This window comes from Rattus norvegicus, chromosome 13 (genome assembly GCF_021556685.1).
Source record: "Rattus norvegicus strain SHRSP/BbbUtx chromosome 13, alternate assembly SHRSP_T2T, whole genome shotgun sequence".
In the NCBI taxonomy this organism is placed as follows: domain Eukaryota; kingdom Metazoa; phylum Chordata; class Mammalia; order Rodentia; family Muridae; genus Rattus; species Rattus norvegicus.
This window is the reverse complement of record NC_141546.1, coordinates 52,865,774-52,885,283: the sequence shown is the minus strand read 5'-3', so window position 1 is coordinate 52,885,283 and position 19,510 is coordinate 52,865,774. Positions and strand designations below refer to the sequence as shown.

At 42.1% G+C, this 19,510-nt stretch overlaps 1 pseudogene; it reads left to right on the top strand.

The window, feature by feature from the left end:
* The first annotated feature begins 296 nt into the window (after nt 1–296).
* The window catches only part of LOC148001648 (uncharacterized), a 77,871-nt pseudogene continuing 58,657 nt past the window's right edge, over nt 297–19,510 (top strand).

Genomic DNA, 19,510 nt, shown 5'->3' with positions numbered 1-19,510 from the left:
AACTGGCTGCTACTGTGCTACACCTACAAACATTTTTGCTACATGTTTGCATATGTATGATCTAGTCCCTTCATTCCTTCAGACCACATGTGTCCGTTCTCATTCATATTTTACCCTCTTTCCTCCCCCTTGTTCCTTTCCCATTCACTAGTTCAATGCTAAAACCTTTGCCTTAGCAACCCTATGCACCACATTGTATCCAGCCAATGCTCTGATTTCATACATGTGATACGGAAAAGTCCCCTCAACTAGACAAAACCAGGAATGTCCTCTCCTCTCAAATAACTGCAAGACCGATGGATGAACTGAAGAAATCAATTTATGGTCTTGACAAGATAATCTTCAAAGTGAGTGAAACACTGAATTGGAGAAGAAAATAAAAAAAAAATATAGAGGAAAAATTCAGTAACAAGCCTGAAACAATGAAAAAGAACCAAATATAAGTTCTGGAAATGAAAGAAGTAATCAGTCCAAAAGAAAAAAAGAAAGAAAGAAAGAAAGGAAGGAAGAAAGGAAGAAAGAAAGGGAGAAAGGAAGGAAGGAAGAAAGAAAGAAAGAAAGAGAGAAAGAAAGAAAGAAAAAGGAAAACAACAAATTGACAAGACCATGAGAAAAATCTGTTGCAGGGATGGTGCACAAAGTCAAGGCAATCATACACTCAGTCATATATGAAGAAAAAGTGAAAATATCCAATATTTCCAAGTGCTTGGGGTACCTGCACGCACTTGGAATTTAGTAACTCATGAAGTAGAAGAAACTGATATAATAGCTAAAGGAATACAGTCTAAAGAAACCCAAAGAAAGAAGCTGACATTCAAACACAGGAGGTCATTTCAAGCCCTCAAACAGTTATTACCCAAGAAGAAACCCTCTGCGACACCTCCTAGTTAAGGTGTCAAAAGCACAAAACAAACAATTCTAAAAGCTGAGGTGAAAAGCTCTCAGACAAAGGCAGGAACGTCAATTAACTTTAAATTTTTCATGAAGACCCTGCCTCCCCCAAATTCAGTAATACACAAGCACTCTGTATTTCAAGTCCCGAAAATGAATAACTGTTAACCAAGATTACGACACCTAGTGATGCTATCCTTTCAAATTAATGACCAAGCAGGGCTATTTGAAGACAAACGGAAATTAAAGAAATTCATGACAAGCAACATTGCACCACAGAAACTTCTTTAAGGAATACTACATATTCATGAAGAAGGCAGTGCCATCCATGGGGACTCATGACAGTATATGCTCCATGAAATGAACAAATGAGCAAAGAAGAGATGGGGAAGAGCCAACCACGTTCAACCCAGGAAGCCAGTAAATGCCCAAAAATAACAAGGGAGGAGGAAAAGAAAGAGCAATAATTTAATTAACTACGTCACAAATTTGTACAAAATAGTAAGTCTTTTATTGATAGGCACAAATGTATATAGGGTCAACTCACCAATAAAAACATACAAACTAAGAGACACTTGTTTACAAGATGTGAGAAAACTATTTTGTCTCCAGAAAACATATTTAGATACCAAAGACATCCAAATACTCAGTGTCAGGTAAAAATAAGATGGAAACCAGAAAGCAAAAACTGATAGGCATGGCTAATAAGATATCTGGTATTGGTCTAATTAATTACTTGGATTGTGTGTGTGCTTGTGCGTGTGCTTGTGCGTATGTTCATGTGTATGTGTGAGTGTGTATAAGTGTGTGTACTCATACATGTGAGTGTGAATGTGTGTGTGCACCCACACATGAGAGTGTATATATGTGTGAGTGTGTATGAGTGTGTGTATGTGTGTGTGTACATGCATGCACATGTGAGTGTGTGGGTATGCACTTGTGAGTATATGTAGGCATCGTGAAATATATTTAGAGGTCAGAGGACAAGTTTCAGTTGTCATTTTTCCCCTTCTACCTTATCCAAGCAGGATCACTCTTGTTTCTTCTGTGGTGAGTGTCCAAAGCTAGCTGGCTTGTAAGCTTCCAGAGAATTATTCTGTCTCTACACCCATTTTTCCAGAAGAGTGCTAGGATTGCTGATACACACCACTGCATTTAGATTTTTGCATATGGGCCTGAGAACCAAACTCAGGTTGTTGAGCTTATAAAGGAAGTCTTGTACCTATCAAGATATTTCACCATGACAAAGTATACTTAAAACAAAAATAGAAAAGATCCAAAGGATAATTAGATATTGGTAAAGGAAACAACTTATTAAAAGGAAATAATGATTGTAAACATTTATGTACCAAATCAGGGTTTCTAATTTTATAAAACAAACACTAAAAGGCATAAAAGGCATAACAGTGAGAGATGTTAATACCCCATGTTCATGTTTAGATGGCTTTCAATAGTTATCTACCAAACATTTCATCCAACAGACAGAGACTACATAATCCTCTCCAAAACAAACAGAACATTCTCCAAGATTGATCATAGACTATGAAAAGAGCCATAACAAATACAAAAGTCAGAGACAATACAGTCTTGTATCCCATCTTCACTGATATTTGGAGAATGAACAATCCACTTCAGAACGGTCATTGTGTCTTGAAGAAATCACGGAGGAAGTTAGAAATGTCCTTGAAGCACATGAAAGCCAGAAGGCAACCTCTCCTGGGATGCACACAGCAGTTCTAGAAGCCGTCAGAGAGACTTAAGAGAAATAAGCAATGAAAAACAACAAGAAGCCATTGTAATAAAGACTAGGGCTGAAATGAAAGAAATGGAGATTAAAGCCACAATATATAGACCCTCATCAAGCAAGATGGATGGTTCCATTCATCCTCTTAAAATACCCTCCTTCTGCTTCTATGCTGTGTGTGTCATTTTACAAAAATCAGAGGACATATTTGTTTTTCTTTTTTCCCCATCCATTGCCACTCTTATTGTCTCTTTCCTCTCTCTTTTGCTACCTTCCCGTTCTCTCCACAGAGCACATGCATGTGAATGAGCAACACACACACACACACACACACACACACACACACACACACACTTCTGCATATGGGAGAAAATGTGATTAATAAGTGCTCTTTATTTTATTCTTTATAGCCAAATAAAACTCCATTGTGTGTATTATATTCTCTTTGTTCATTCATCCACTTATGGGCACTTATGCTGGTTGTGGACAGTACTACACTAAACATAGTTGTGCAAGTATCTCTTATATCTTAACTTATATTCCTATGGGATAACCCTAGAGTGGTGAATCTAGAATGCATGGTAGTTTTTGAAGACCTTCCATATGTATTTCCATATTGGGTATATTAATCTACATACCTGAACGGCAGTTTACTACCCCTACATGTCTGCCAATATTTCTTGTCTTTTGTTTCCTAGGCACTCTGATTGGGATGAGATGGAGTCTCAACGTAGCTGTAAATTGCATCCCCAGATGTCCGAGAGTGTCAAACATTTTGAGTAAGAGCCTCGATAGAGATCTTTTAGCTATTGTAAGCAGATAGGACCTAGAAAAAGAACTAGCTTTTGTAGTTAATAGCAAAGAATCTAAAGGTAGCAGTGAAGCAAATAATCAATAGTGGTACTCCAACAGAGAAAAATCAAACCCTTGGTTTTCCAGGGTGACCTTGAATTCACAAAGAAAAACTGGAAATTTGTTTATTGATATATGTACTATGGGACATTTGCCACGCTTAAAAGCTATAAGCATTTGCCCACTCTTTCCCTAGAAACTGACAAATCACTTAAGAAGTAGGTAGCTCCAACAGTCCTCAGACATTTCTGTGTCCCAGCTGTCGCCTTACTGTGAAGATGGAATTGCCAGGTTAAATGTTAATATTTCCTTCATAGTTCTTTCATGCAGCTCCTGAAATCAGAGTTAATTGGACTGATTGATTTCCCAACCCCCATTTTCCCAGCGAGCACACACTAAAGAGCTCAATGACGTGCAGGCTTTTGGGCAGGACAAAACATTTTACTGACACAGGCGGGGTTATTGGGGGCAGAACACATTAAAGCTGGAACAGAGTCACTGAAGTCACAGCTTCAACTTACATCAGACCAGAGAAAGATTAAAAGCAATTGAATACTAATAGCTGAAATCCCGATCAATAAAAGGAGCCATCAGATCTTACACAGCCCTTGTTACTCATTTGTTTTTCCAGGAGAGAACACACAAACAAACCATGAATGTGGACATTGGCGGATTTTTTGAAAAACAACCATTCTCTACTTCCCTTGGTAGTTTAATCCATGTATATTTCATTTCCGGTGCCCCTTAGAGTATTACTGTACTTACCTGGGCAGGAAGGAAGATACTATAAGCAGAGATTTGTGTCCTCTACCTTTGGCTATTAGGGTATTGGAGCAATGGATCCTAAAAAATTGGAATTTTCCAACTGTCTTATAATATGAAAATCGAGGCCCATGCCCCTGATGGCAGCTGGAAGGAAAACTTATCTCCTGGAAAGAGACTTCACACAGTCTGACAACTTGTCAGATTACCTTTCAGGGGAGTCTTGAGCTGAAGCATGATAGATCGGTGGTGGCAAGAGTCCCATCATTACCAAGACTGCTTAACTATGCCAACCTCTTGCCCTCTTTTTAAACCCAAAGCCCCATGTCACAACTCAAGAGATGGGCGGGGATGGGGGAAGGGGGCACTCGATCTCTTCGTCTCTTCACTTGTTCCTCTTCACAACATGGCCACATTGAATAAATCTCCTTTTCCTGATAATTACTATTTCTTGTGTCACTAACTGAACTCTTGGGAATGTGTGGCCAAGCCTAGTGTGCCAAGACCCTGCTCTGACACTAACAACTTCAGTAGCAATGTGTTTTACAGTTGTGTAATTGCAGTTTGATTACGATTGTGTTTTATGAAAATGTCTTTAGTGTCCTTTTACTATCTAAAATTTAAATGAAAACAGTTAATTTTTTTTTTGTCTTCTGGATAAAGCTGCGAATATTCCTGGACTATCATACTTCCAAAATGTACTGAGGCACTATCCACCAGAACCTCAAAGGCATTTATTTAATTTCCTTTTTGATTCTAGTCTTAACCAATATTTGCATGCCCTGTATCCTGTTCTGAAGATGAAGCTCCAAGACAGAGTCTATCAAGTTGCTCAACTCTCAGTTTGAAAATGTTAGGTTCCAACCTGAGGGTAAGAGTTTCTGAAAAGGAAAGTTTTTGTCTAGAGCAGAATTTCCATAGGAAGACAACGTCCTTCTTCGTGATAAAAAAGCATGTGCTTTACAGCCTCGCTCAGCTTTTCTGAAATCACTTATGACTTAAGTCCATGAGGACAGAACACCTTCACTTAGATCCTAAACGTAAGTAAGACGTTAGTGACTTAAAATTAGTGCTCTCACTGCTAGCTGCATAGAACATGACCTAGCCATTCTGTGACTATCAGTTTATAAAAAAATAAAGATAGTCCCCTGAGACAATGGACCATGTCAGGAATCTCGGTAAGGTAGAGTGGGTCTGAGACCCTGGAAACGCAGGTATACACACTTGATTGAAATGGTAGGAGATTTCCTGCTCCCTGCCAGATTCCCGGCCTGGAACATGTGCCATACTTCCCACACAGTCCCTTGGCCTTCTATTCAATTTCACAGTAAGTATCAGAGATCAGTAATTCTCGACCAAGTGGCAGGAGTCCACATGCAATACTAGAACCACTTCCATCAGAAGCTCATGCAGGCTTGACATTGGACTCTCCTTGAGTGTCCTGGTCCTTTATGAAATGTGCTGCTTCTTAACTAGTTGGCCTTCCACCTCCTGTGAAATTGAATTTAGCTCACATTTTGTCATTGGAACACTTAGACTTCTGTCATTCTTCTTTCATAACCCAAAGAGGGCAGATTCATGACCACCTGAACTTGCTATGCTCCAAGGGTATTCCTTTAAGATGACGTTAACAAATCTAAGCTTCCTTTTTACTCCTGGTGCTGCATGCCTTAGGAAGGAAACAAGGAAATTTCAGGGAGGATTTGCCAGTCTCATCTCACTTCTGGGATATGGCTCCTTGCCAAGTGGAGAGATCTGCCCAGATGGCAGAACTTACTTTGTACACCAGATTTTGTCATTATCTAGAGGTTAAAGGGTTAATAAATATACAGACATCTTTTGGGAACATGATTTTGTAACGCCGAGGAAATAAAAAGGATTGCTGATCTAATTAGGAGCCCCTAGTAAGAATCGCGGGAAGAAGTTAAGTGTTGGAATGTTAGGCTGCTCCTGGAAGAGATGACTATGCATTAGTGGATGCTCAGACAAAAAGCTGCCATAGAAGCTAACACACTTACAATGCCATGGCTGGTCACTGCAGAAGCACTCCAGGAGGCCTCGGGACTACATCTTTAGACAAGTTCAAAGAAACTTTTAGAGAATGTTTTTAGCTGGCACTGGCCAGAACCCAGGGGAATCATGGATGTAGGTCTGGTTGAAGCCAGCTGCTTTGTTCTCTCTTGGCTGACTCGGGTACTTTTGTCTGTGTTAACTGTAGGATCCTGCTTTTAATGCTGCTTCATGGACTCCTGATGATTTCTTGCTATGAGCCCCATACCTGGATAAAATTGGCGAGTGAACCAAATAGACATCTAGTCCGTCACTGTTGGGTTGATGCACATTGTTACTTGAGGATTTGGTACTTCTCTATGGCTGTAGTAGCAATAATCAATTGAGGTCCTGAATCAATAAATTCACGTACAAACCGACTTTAAAGAAATATTTCTTAATTAATATTAATTTAGTTTCAAATGTATACAAATTTAGATTTTTGACTGATGCATTAAAATTGTTATATTTAGGTGAAGTTTAGATATCTAGGGAAGCAGGTGAGGTGACCAGACACTCCAAATTCCCTATCACGACATAAATAGAAATGCACGCTCCTAGAGACTGAAGGAATGGCCATTCAGAGCCTGCCCAATCTGAGGATTCAGCCCATATACATACAGCCACCAAACCCAGACAATATTGCTGATGCCCAGAAGTGCATGCTGGCAGAAGCCTGATAGAGCTGTCTCCTGAGAGGCTCTGCCAGAGCATGACTAATACAGAGGCGGATGCTCGCAGCCAACCATTGAATTGAGAATGGGGTCCCCATTGGAGGAGTTAGAGAAAGGCTTGAAGGAGCTAAAGGGGCTTGCAACCCCATAAGAACAACAATACCAACCAACCAGAGCTCCCAGAGACTAAACCACCATCCAAAGAATATACATGAACAGACCCATGGTTCCAGCTGCATATGTAGCAGAGGATGGCCTTGTTGGGCACCGATGGGAGGAGAAGCCTCACTCCTGCCAAGGCTGAACCCCCCAGTGTAGGGGAATGTCAGTACGGGGAGGCCAGAAGGAGTGGGTGGATGGATGGGGGGAACACCCTCATAGAAGCAGGGGGAGGGGATGAGATAGGGGGCTTATGGGTGGGAAACCGGGAAAGGGAATGACATTTGAAGTGTAAATTAAAAAATATTCATTTAAACATGTTAAAAAAGAAAAAAAAAAAGAAAATCATGCTCCCATTGCCGCTGAAAATGGTGACCTGGTAAGGGAAGCATTGTCACTAGATTGTCATTGATACTGAATGTGACATAAGGCTAAGGAGCAGACAGCCTGCACTGCGATAGGTCACATTTTCACAGATCATATTAAGCGAACTAATAATTTCTGCACTGTAAATTTTATTTCCTGATGTGGAATTATTTTTCATAATTGTTGTTAAACTATTATATAAAAAATCTAGTAATCACCCCCGCCTCTCCTGTACAGAAAGAGAATGTGGGTCTCACTGCACAGCAGTGCTGTCTTCTAGGGAGTACGATAGCACAGGCTCTCTTGGGTCGCATCGGTTTCTCCTTTAAGAGAAACACACTATTAGAAGCAGGATTCTAATGTAAAAACTAGACTCTGAGAATCCAAACCCAAGGGGATTCAAGGGGATGCTGGGTGGCTTTTTTTCCCCTTGGTCTTCTTAACTTCTCTATTTCCTACTCTAGAAGAGGCCCATGAAGTAGGAAAGAGAGCTACACATTAGTTCTCATGAAAACAGCAGGTAAAATAGGCAGTATTTCTTCTCTTGGGAGGGTTGTGCACTTAGTAAGCGAGGAACACATCTAGTTCTAGCCAGAAATACTCTGGATATAACATTTGGTCACCCAAGGGGGAGCATGCTTTAAGTATGCTGCTGTACACTTGCTCTCCCATGAAATGTTCCAACAGATGATCACTCAGTGAAACAATTAAAACAGGAAATCCAGACATTTATGGAGGTTGAAAGGTTAAGTTGTGTGATGCTAAGAAAGATATATGAAGTCCCAAGATAGGGCCTCCTCCCCTGCCTCACCTCCCCACCTCATTCTTCCTTACTTTCTTGTCTCCCTTCCTTCCTCCCTTCCAATTTCCTTTCTTGCTTTATCAGCGCTTATTTATTGAGTGTGAGACATTCTCTTAGGCACTTTCCTGGGAACTGGGTTTCGAGAAAGGTTGACAAGGTTCCTGTCTTCATGAAACTTCTATTCTACCAGGGGAGCAGATGATTTAAAACAGTGGAAAAAATAATTTCAGATAGATGGCAGTTCTATTAATTAACCCAAGCAGAGTTAGGAGAGAAAAATGGGTGGGAAGACGGAGCAGATAGGGAAAGCCTCTCTGAGAGTGATATCCACTGCAGATGTAGTTGATAATGATACGGAATGAACAGCACTAGTATCTGAATAAAGAGGGCTGGACATGGAGGGAAAACAAATTATCAAGTGTTTTTCTGACTTGCTATGCTTGGGGAAGACAAAGAAGTCATTCTGATTGGAGGGGACAGACTGAAGGAGAGTCTAGCAGCCCCAGTAAGGGATACTTGTGCTGTATGAAGTTGTTCCCATAGAGTCCAGAGAATTCTTGGCTAACAGGCAAAAGTATCTTATCCTCAGTAGCTGAAGATGGGCCTCTGCACTTCACTCTGGAATGACCATGCTGAGTCCTGCGATCCTCCCGGAAGTTGCCTACAGTTGTCCTCTCTGGTGCTTCCTCAAATGCCAAGGTTCCTATTCCTGGAAGCCTTAAGAACCTATTAGAAAGTAGTTAAATAAACAAAGTAAAGGGGCTGTCTTTACTTCGCTGCCCGATTATGGGTGGATGGTATTAAGATTCTAGTCAACTCACCAGTTCTGCCATTGGGTTGGCTATTTGACCCGGACCCAGAAGGTGAGCTCCTGGAAGCAAGATTCTTTTTAAAAGGCTGTAGTAAACATGAGTCACTGTTTAGTTTTGGAATCACCAGAGTAGTTGCTGAAGGCATGGTGGCGGGGGAGTCTGAAAGAGAGGATACATTTTTCCTAGAATCCCTGGCTCATTGTGTGCAGTTCAGTCCTTGGGGAGTTCCGAATCTGTACCATGGGCAGTAAGATGGAAATTTCCCACTGCCTTCAGCCAATGGACACTTCTGGAGCAAAGATGATATTAACTCTATTTATACTGAGTGACACAGAATGTGGAGATTTTCCCTTAGGAAAATACCCTTGGCAGAAGAGCGAAGCAGAGTCAGTGCTTAGGGGATACCAAGAGTGAGCATAAGATCAGGGTTGGACATAATACAGCCTGTGAGCCAATGCCTGCCTATGAGCTGTCTTGGGTAGCCCTGGAGCTCAGAATAGATTTACTCCGCACTCCCAGCATTAGGATTGAACCTCAAGCTTGTACTTGCTAGGCAAGCATTCTACCATGAAGCTGTATACTCAGAATTAAGCTTTACCTTTAAAACAACCAGAGAAGACAAATCAAAAGGAGTATTTTGCGGACCCCCCAAAATGATGCGAAACCCCAACTTTAACATATATTACAAAAGTTTTCTTGGAACACTAGCATGCCCTGTTGTCTGTCTTGCCTGTGGTTGCTTCTACAGCACAGGGACAGAAGTGAGTGACTGTGCTAGCCTGGGACAATGCAAAGAGGAAGGGAAGCAGAGCTCGGTCTATCCTGTACGTGAAAAGCTTACCAACCCCAACACTACATCACTTAAACCAGCTCGTTTGATGGCTAACATCACTGGGAACCTGTGCTAAGGCCTTGACTATGGTTACAAAGGATCGCTCTTCCTCCTCCCTCCTTTCACTGACACAGCTCTGCGCACCTCCCCTGAACCCCCAGGTCCCAGCCCCATGTGTCAGTCTTGTCAGAATGCTCCTCCCAGGTGGCAGCAAATGGTAACGTACAGTGCTGGGCTCAGTCTGTTCCTACAGTTAGTGAGCCCAGAAAGCATGCATTTCCCAGGAGCTTTGTGCAAAGCCCAGAGGAAAATCCTTGGTTCCTACGCCTTGGATCTATAGCTTATTGATGGAATAAATTACTGTGCCAAAAGAGTGAAGGATTCTGATTAGCCAGGTTAGAAAAGTTCTCACCCAGAATCCTAAGGCCAGAGGACTGACAGCCCCTCCAATGGGAAGCAGGGAATTCCCAAGAGGAAGATGCCAGAATGCACCAGGTATTTCCAGAAAACCCTGCTTTTACAGTTTTAAAAGCTTACTTCTTGTTTTAATAGATGTTCAACTAATCACTGGATTTATTTCAATGAAATCCCTTGTACTGTGATTATTCATTTTATTTTTAAGCTCCTACTGAATACATTTTTAAAATGGCAAACAATAAAGCCAGTGTCTTAAAGATAAGATGGGTATCCCATGGTGATTTGCTACATTGCACACATTATAGAGTGCATGTGCCCTTCTTTCTAGAAGCTCTTCCAGTTCAGGAATGTACAGTGATCCTATGACGAGAGATCTCTCACTCAAAACTTCCTCTACACTTGGGAGAATTGTTTAGGTTCTATTCTGCAATAAGTTGTTGGCATTGTAAAAACAGATTCTCCTCTCCTCCCCGAAGCCAATGCGAGAGAACCTATGTCTGCTTATCCAGTTGAAGCATGAAACAAAAGGGAATGTTTCTACAGCAAACAGATTTTCAGAGAACAGTTGCTTAGGCAGTTTTGGGAGCAATGGGATTTAGATGTGGTGGAAAACATGTAAAACCCAAATACCTGATGAGACTTGTCAACACTTTGAATTCTACATCTGTTGTTGATCACACCGCGGGACTTGTTAATATGTTTATGATCATGTTGCCACAGTGGAAAACACCAAGTTAAATTGTCATGTCTAGTCAGGTAGGGCACCAGGTCCTTCATGTATATTTGATGACAAACAATTTCGCTAAAACATAGCTGGGTTATTTCCTTAACGTAGCTCATAGAAAGCCCCATGTTTGGTTTTGTTATTCTTGATGCCCGAGGCGTAAGCCAGTAGAATTGAAGACGCTTAAGCCAGGGAACTGGAATAGTAATTAGCTCCCCCATTAACAAAGCATCAGTGATGTGTGAAGTGCTGGTTGGAGTTTCAGGGTTGCCATCTCTCATCTGCTTAGCGAGTGAACAGAAAATCCAGTGTCTGGATGAAATGTGCTAGGGCTCAGGTTCTTGCTAAACACCTTTGGTTGTTAAAATCGGGAAAAATTCTAAGCGCTTGTACCAGCAAGTGACAATTAGGGTTCCACACGAAAAGAATCTTTCAAAATGATAAATTGGGCTTTCCTTAGTCTCTGCTACCTCTGTCCTCCCCTCTCCCTTCATGCCAATGAGTGACTTGTAAGATATAGAATTCCATTCAATAAAATCTGCTCAGCATGATTAGATCCCATAGAAAGTCTTCATGATAGTCCCACTTAAAAAAAAAAAAACCATCATGTGCTGATAAAATTATGAGATAAGATCTACTTGGAATTGTCAGAGGAAACTTGAGTTAATCAGCTCATATCATGAAGGAACTCATGTGATTGAATTACCATAAACCCCAGCCTTGTTGACCTAGCCTCTGTGCACCAAAGTGCCTAGAATAATGGCTGACATAACAACATCATGTATGTATATATATGAAACAGTGTCTCCCCAGATACACATTCCCTTCCATTTTGTTGCAGTTTTATACATATATAACTCACACACCAAAAGCCATCATCCTTAAGGGTGAGAACATACTAGTAGGCACTGAACACTACGGACTGCCCTGGACTGAATATTTTGAAGGAAGAATATGACCGTTTATTATATCTAAAATTATGTACCTGTGGGAAACAGAACATGTCAGTATGGGGTGGTATTCTTGTCTTGTAATCACTGGTTATTTTCTTATGAATTGAAAAATGTTAATGTTCTGGTCAAGAGAGAGGAATATCAACCTAGTGCCCATAGCTGACCTTTCACTCAGACATTTAATAGAAAGTAAAGCACAGGATAAATAAATAAAACCAGGAGATAATGAACTCTTTCTTAATGGAATTTTATTGATTTACATTTCAAATGTTAATGCCCTTTCCTGGCCCTCTCCCCCCTGCAAACCCCCTATCCCATCCCCATCCCCCTGCTTCTATGAGGGTGCTCCCCCACCCACCCACCCATTCCTACCTCACTGCCCTGGCATTCCCCTACACTGGGGCATGAGCCTTCACAGAACCAAGGGCTTCTCCTCCCATTGATGCTCAACAAGGCCATCCTCTGCTACATATGCAGCTGGAGCCACGGGTCCCTCCATGTATACTCTTAAAGGGAAATAAACCGGCTATTCATTTGGAAATGCTCATTAAGACCTGACGATTGGAAGACTAAATAGCTCTACAAATGGTAACTGCCTTGTGAATATCACTTATTTAGGAACCACAGCTTACAGGCTGAAAAATAGGAAACTTTGTCAATGGGCAAAACCAAAGGAACAGCCACCCATAAAGCATGGCAGGTGGTAGACCAAAAATGGTTAGAAAGAAAAAACGTCAATAGACTTTTACAGCAATATATGAAAGTGTGCCTATTTCATGTAGGATGAGGAAGAAATTTTAATTTCTTCAGTATGGACTCGCAGAGCTAAAGGACAGGGCTCCTGTTACCTCATAGTTTAAACCCAACGTCTACAGCAATCGTCCACACATAGTATGTATGAGTAAGGAAGACTGCCATGTGTAAATGGTGATTGGTGGATATTAGAGCTTCCTCTCCTACTGTCCAGCTTCGATGCTGTCAGAATGTGAGGACAGAAGGGAACGTGCAGAGGCTGACCATTGGTGGCAAACCGTTAAGTTCATAGTCTTTGTCCGGGGTCCCTCCTGTTTGTTATCCTTTTCCTTCTCTTGCTCTCCTGCATCCTTTTCTTCCGAGTGGGAAGCATCGCTTAAGGGGAGCATCTTCCCTCTCAGCACGAACATAGACTTCAGGTGGCATGATGTATCCTTAAATAATGACAATTTCTCTTTTTAGTTTATGCAGTATTTACCAACTGGAGGATGTTGTTTTCGTTTCCACATTTTCTGTAAACGGGAAAAAAAAATTGTTTTCCTTTGTGGCAAGAACCTGAAAAAGGATTTATTCCCAAATAGGTCTCATTAAGACAACAAAATCAGTTTATGTCCCCAGAGTTTCCCGAGGCACCATCTTGTGGCAGTCCCATCTGTTTTTGACTGTTGGTATAACAGTTAAAGTAATATTTCAAGTTGAAACATAGCAACAAGCTAATTTAGCAGACATGTGAAGATGATGTGTTTTTATAAAAGTTTGCCTGTCAAAATTGATGGAGTTCGACTAAGAAAAAAAAATGCCAAAAGAAGACATAACTGTTCAAACGAATGTTTGCCTTTATAATTAATATCTGTGATGGTAAGGGGAAAAGCCGTCGCCAATGGAAGATTTCAGACAGGGAGCGTGCTTCCTAATGCTTGCTCCTGGGAGACGCCCAGCACTTAAATTTATTGCCAGTGAAATAACAAGACGAGGCTCACTTGTGCTCCTGGTACTGTGCTGGGTCCAAAGAATAATGTTTTGAACTTCCCCTCTTCCTCTGACCTCTTCTCATAAAGCATAAGGGTTACCAAGCACCAAGAAGCTCAAACTGCCATTTTTCAAGCTAACAGAGCCTTCAATGTAAACAAACCGTGCAACTCTCTGCCTGTCGGTTGGTGAGCAAAATCATGCCAGAGTATCTTATGTTGGCTAGTGTTTGAGCGTAGTTAATTTTCTGTCCTCAGAGTTATCTGAGTGAGTGCTATAAATTTAAGATTACAAAGATTTCACAAACAGTCACTATCGGCAGAACAAAATGAGCTGGAAAGTGAGAATGCACCATTATGGTTACTACTATTGTTTTAAATTTTTTTGGGGGGGATGGGGACAGGATCTCCTGTAGTCCAGGTTAACCTTGAACTTCCTATGTGGTTGGGGGTGGCTTTGAACTCAGAAACCTGCTGTCTCTCCTACCAGGCATGCACTGCCATGCCCAGTTTTAAGTAGTGCTGGGTGTCAAACTCGGGCATTTTTGGATGCTAGGTAATCATTTTACCCATTGAGACAAACCCCAGTCCTTAGTTTGGAGTTTTGACACAGTATCTCACTGTGTATTCCAGGTAGGCCTTCAATTCTCAATCCCCCTGCTCCAGCTTCCAGAGTGCTGGAATTGTTGGTGTATACCACTCTACCTGGCCAAGACTTATCATTTTACAAGTGGATTTAAGATAGAATGCTCATTTCTCCAACTTGCAAATAATAAAATGCCACGTCGCTTACTTTGAAAAGATGTTATAAAAGTCAAATAACATAATATGTAAAAACATGTGTCGAGTACCACAAAGATAACAGACATTGTTATGGATTTTCCTATATGTCAGAGTTCTCCAAGGACACAGTGCGATCACTAGGTAAATATGAGTCAGTGTGTGTGTCCTGGTTACAGTTTATGCGATATTCCATTTACATAATAAATCTAGGAAGAGAATGATTTTTTTAAAGATTTATTTATTTATTACATATAAGTACACTGTAGCTGTCTTCCCAGAAGAGGGCATCAGATCTCATTACAAATGATTGTGAGTTACCATGTGGTTGCTGGGAATGGAACTCAGGACCTCTGGAAGAGCAGTCAGTGCTCTTAACCACTGAGCCATCCCTCCAGCCTCAAGAGAATGGTTTTTAAGGCCTTGTTCTACGTGACAATGGGGGCTGAGAGACGCGCAGTCTGGTGGGAAAGGAAAATCAGTGGTGCAGTTTGAAGCAGGCTAGCAGAGCATCCCTGCTTTTGTATTGACTTTCGTTTTGATTTGCCCTCAGTTTGGAGCCTGTGAACTTATCAGCTTTTATGCTGTACTTGGGTCCTCGGAGGACTGGATGGTGTCACTCTCTACGGCCATGAGTGCCATCTTCTTTATTCAGTTCAGCAGCTCAGGTGCCCATGAGATGGCTCAGCAGGTAAAGGTTCTTGCCACACATGCCTGGAAACAAGTCCTAGTGTCTGGAATCCATGAAGAGGTAGGAGAACACCGACCTCACAGAGCTGCCCTTTAACCTCCATCCATGCGCATGGACCCACACTTGCACAGGCACAGAGACACATACAAACACAACAGTAACAATAAAAATGCTAAAAATATCAGAACTATTCTCATAGATATACTCAGAAAGCAATGTATAGCCAGGTATCTGGGGCCGGATATCTTATAATAACTCAGTCAAGTTGAACCATAAAGTTAACTCTCACCCCCTAAAGTTGAAATCTGCTATCTTTATATCTGTTCTCATTTTCATATTCTCTCTCTCCCTCCCTCGCTCCCTCCCTCTCCCTTTTCTTCTCCCTCTCCCTCTCTCTCTCCCTCCCCCCCTCCATACCTCCCTCCCTCTCCTTGCCCCCTTCCTCTCCCCCTCCCACTCCCTTGCCCTCTTGTGGATGTAGAGGTATGGGTTATTCTCTGGTGTAGCTCAAACTGGCCTCAAACTCACCATGGGGTACAAGCCTCCTTTACCTTAGTCTTGCTTTGTAACTCACACTGTCCTCAGATTGCCCTAAAACACTAACTTGCTTAACTTCCACAGAGTACCAGGAGTACAGGCTGCAGAGCCATGTCCAGTTCAAAGCCAATCTTTGTTTTTGTTTCCCATTAATTTATTTATTCACTGTAATCCAGATCGAAGCCCCCCCCCCATCCCTACTTCATATAGCCCCTCTCTCCGCACACCCTTCTCTTCTGAGGAGGGGGAGGCTCCCCTGGATAGCAACCCGCCCTGGTACATCAAGTCACTGCAGGACTAGACACATCCTCTCCCACTGTCAAAGACACCCAGGCTGCTTTTCATTTATATTGATCTTCATTTCTTTCTGGGATATGTGTATATGTGGGGAAGGGAGGAGAGGAACGGAGAGAAGGAGATCTTCCTCTATCACTCTCCATCTTTCTATTTTGAGATAGGCTCTTTCACTGAACTTGGGTTCTGCTCGTATGAGATGTCCAGAAAGCCCTGGGACCCTTCTGTCGCTGCTTCCCTAGAGCTGCAATTGCAGGTGTGTCTCCACAGGTGTGCCTCCACAGGTGTGTCTCCACAGGTGTGCCTCCACAGGTGTGCCTCCACAGGTGTGTCTCCACAGCTTGGAACATGAGTGCTGAGGACTTGAAGTCAGCTTCTCAGGCTTGCACAGCAAGCGCCTTACCAACCGAAACTTCTCCCCGGTGCCTCTTTCTGTTTTTAAGTATTAAAACTAAATATGCATTGTACAAGGTATCACCACAGCAGTAAAATCTATGTGTCACTGTATTGAGTTCCGTTCTAAGCATGCTTGTATCTCATTGGTTTTTTTCCCTAGCTTTCATTGACAAATGCTATAATAAATGGGATTCATTATAGAATATGCCTGCCATGCAGGATTTTAGATTCCCAGCCATAGTGTAAATCTCACAGAACCCAAAGCAAGAAAGCCTACCCTGTCTTTTCATGAATAAACAAAACAGCACCCCCAAACAGGTAAGAGCACCAGCTACCTTCCTTTGGATTGAAAAAATACTTGCCGAGAGGGTTTTTCATCTAACCCTTGAGGGGGCGCTCTAATAAAGAGCTGTCAAGAGGCAGAGGGTTTTTTTTTTTTTTTTTTTTTTTTTGTTCTTTTTTTTTCCGGAGCTGGGGACCGAACCCAGGGCCTTGCGCTTCCTAGGTAAGCGCTCTACCACTGAGCTAAATCCCCAGCCCTAGAGATTTTGATACTGCTTATGAACAGACAAGTTAGCTTGCAGTTTGCACGGATGCTGGGGAAGACATTTGACTTCTAGTCAGGGATAAAGGCCTTTGCTAATCATAGCCACAGTAGCAGACAAGAGTACAAGCACTGATTGTTCTCCAGCTCCGGCCTCAGCACCGTCAGGGTGGCATGAAGAATGGTGAGAGCTTCCCGCTGACTGTGTAGGAGGGACCCAAAGCTATGGAACCTGGACGTTTTACTTTGGACATTTTGTGCCCGCCCTCTGCTCTAGAGAGAAGAAACAGCCTGAAACAAGGGAGGTAAGAATCTCTGCTTGAAAAAAAAATAGTGTTCAGAAACTTGAGGGGAAGAAGGAGAACTGTTATCAGTACTTGAGTCCCTCATTGGCGTCACGTGATCACTCTACTCTAATAGACCACCACGCCTATAAAAAGGAACAGTTGGGGCTTGCATAGGGCACAGAGATTTAGAAGCTAGTTCATTCTTGGCCGAAGGCATCCTATGATAAGTTGGATGATAATCCAATCCCCAACCTTCCATTCCAAGGCTCTCTTCCTCCAAAGACCCATCCTACGACTTCCACCATGCCACAATCTTTGAGCAAGAACATTTTATGCTGAGTATGTGAGTCGGGTGAAAGACAAAAGAGCCTGTTCTGAGGCCTTAAAAATGCTCTGCAAGCTCTAAATTATCCGATTGATGAGGAGTCCGGTGCTCGTGAAATCTGACAATGGACAGGTGAGCTTCAAGCCTGTGGAGAGGATAGTGAATGGTTTGGGGCATGCCCCGCAGGACTGAGCAAAGTGCATTCTGGGTGAACCTCATTGCCAAAGCTTCACATCAGATCATGTTCAGTCAAGCCCTCCACCCTCCCATGGACTAGAAAGGAGATATTGGATTTTCATTACAAGCATATCCTGTTTAAAAGTCAGCATTTTTATGTCTTTCTTTTCTTTTTTTCTTTTTTTTTTTTTTTTTTGATTCTTGTCAAATGCTGGAAATAGTGCTATTCTTGCTGTTTTTCTAAACCTGCCCCATTTTCCTTCAGGTACAGAGCTAATTCCGTGTTAGTGATCAAGCCACAGAACAAAGAAAGCCAAGTATCCTTAGGGTGCACAGAAAATGATATAGACCACACTGAAGGGCATCTGACATTTTTATTGTGCCCATATGAAGAAGCTGGAGGAAAAGAACTCACAGAAAGAGCTTCCATTAGAGATTTCAGTGGTGGGTTGAGGAAATAAAAAAGGTGGTAAACTGCTTGCCATGTACTTCAGATTGATCCTCAGAATTGATATTAAAAAGTGCCAGATATGATGGTGCACACGCGTGATTCTGGTGCTCAGGAGATAGATGTGTAAATCCCTGGGGCTCACTGGACAACCACCATAGCCTACTTGGTGACTTCCAGGCCAATGAGAGACTCTATGAAGACAACAGCAAACAGGGTAGATAATACCTGAGGAACAGCAGTAGAGTTTGTCATCTGGCCTACACATCGCTCACACATGTACATCTTTAGGAGTGGTTGCCCAGCAAAGAATCATGACCCAGGGTTAAGAACAGGGCCTTTGAAAAACTGGTTCCTCATCTGCTTCCACTGGACTATTAAGAATTACAAGAATCATACTAGAGAGGAAAGATGACTTGGAAATAAGTAGCCCCTTATACACATGGCTTGTTCTTTCCTCCTTCCCTCCCTTCCTCCCTCCCTTCCTTCCTTCTCCTTTGGCTTAAGACAGGGTCTTGTCATGTACTCTAGGCTGCCCTAGAACTTCTCGAAATCTTGCTGTCTCTGTCTCCCAAGTCGTGAGATTTTAAGCATATAATGCCGTACCTTATTATAATACTGCACCTTATTTTATCTTCTTTCCTCCCTCCCTCCCTTCCTTCCTTCCTTCCTTCCCTCCTTCCTTCTCTTCTTTAGTTCTTCTTTTTCTTTCTTTTTTTTTCTAAGACAACATCTCACTATGTAGCTCTGGGTTGCCTAGAATTCACTATATAGACCCAGATGGCCTTGAACACACAGAGATCCACCAGCATCTGCCTCTGTATGCATTGGTAGAACCCTACTGGTTTTCACCAACTTACAGATCGCCTTCCTCCTGCAAGGTTTTCCCTGTGCTTGCCTTGTACCACACTACCAGCTCTCATTCTGTCTCTGCTGCTATTGCTGCTGTGCATTTTCTTTCTCACCGGACAGCAGAGTCAGAATGGATATTATAACGACATAGGATTAACGTTTAGATATCTATTTTTTTTTGCATTATTAGCTCCTTTATGTCCAACAGGAACCACTCTGACATCAACAGAATGTGAGCAGATACTGTCACTTTGGTGGAGTCACGTTCCTGCAAACCTACTGGCAGGAGAGAGCTTGAGGCAAGGTAAAATGGTCAAGGTTTAAAAGCAATTTCTTTACATGTTCTTAACAAGCACTGACAACATTATTTTACCTCATTTGTGTGTGTGTGTGTGTGTTTGTGTGTGTGTGTGTGTGTGTG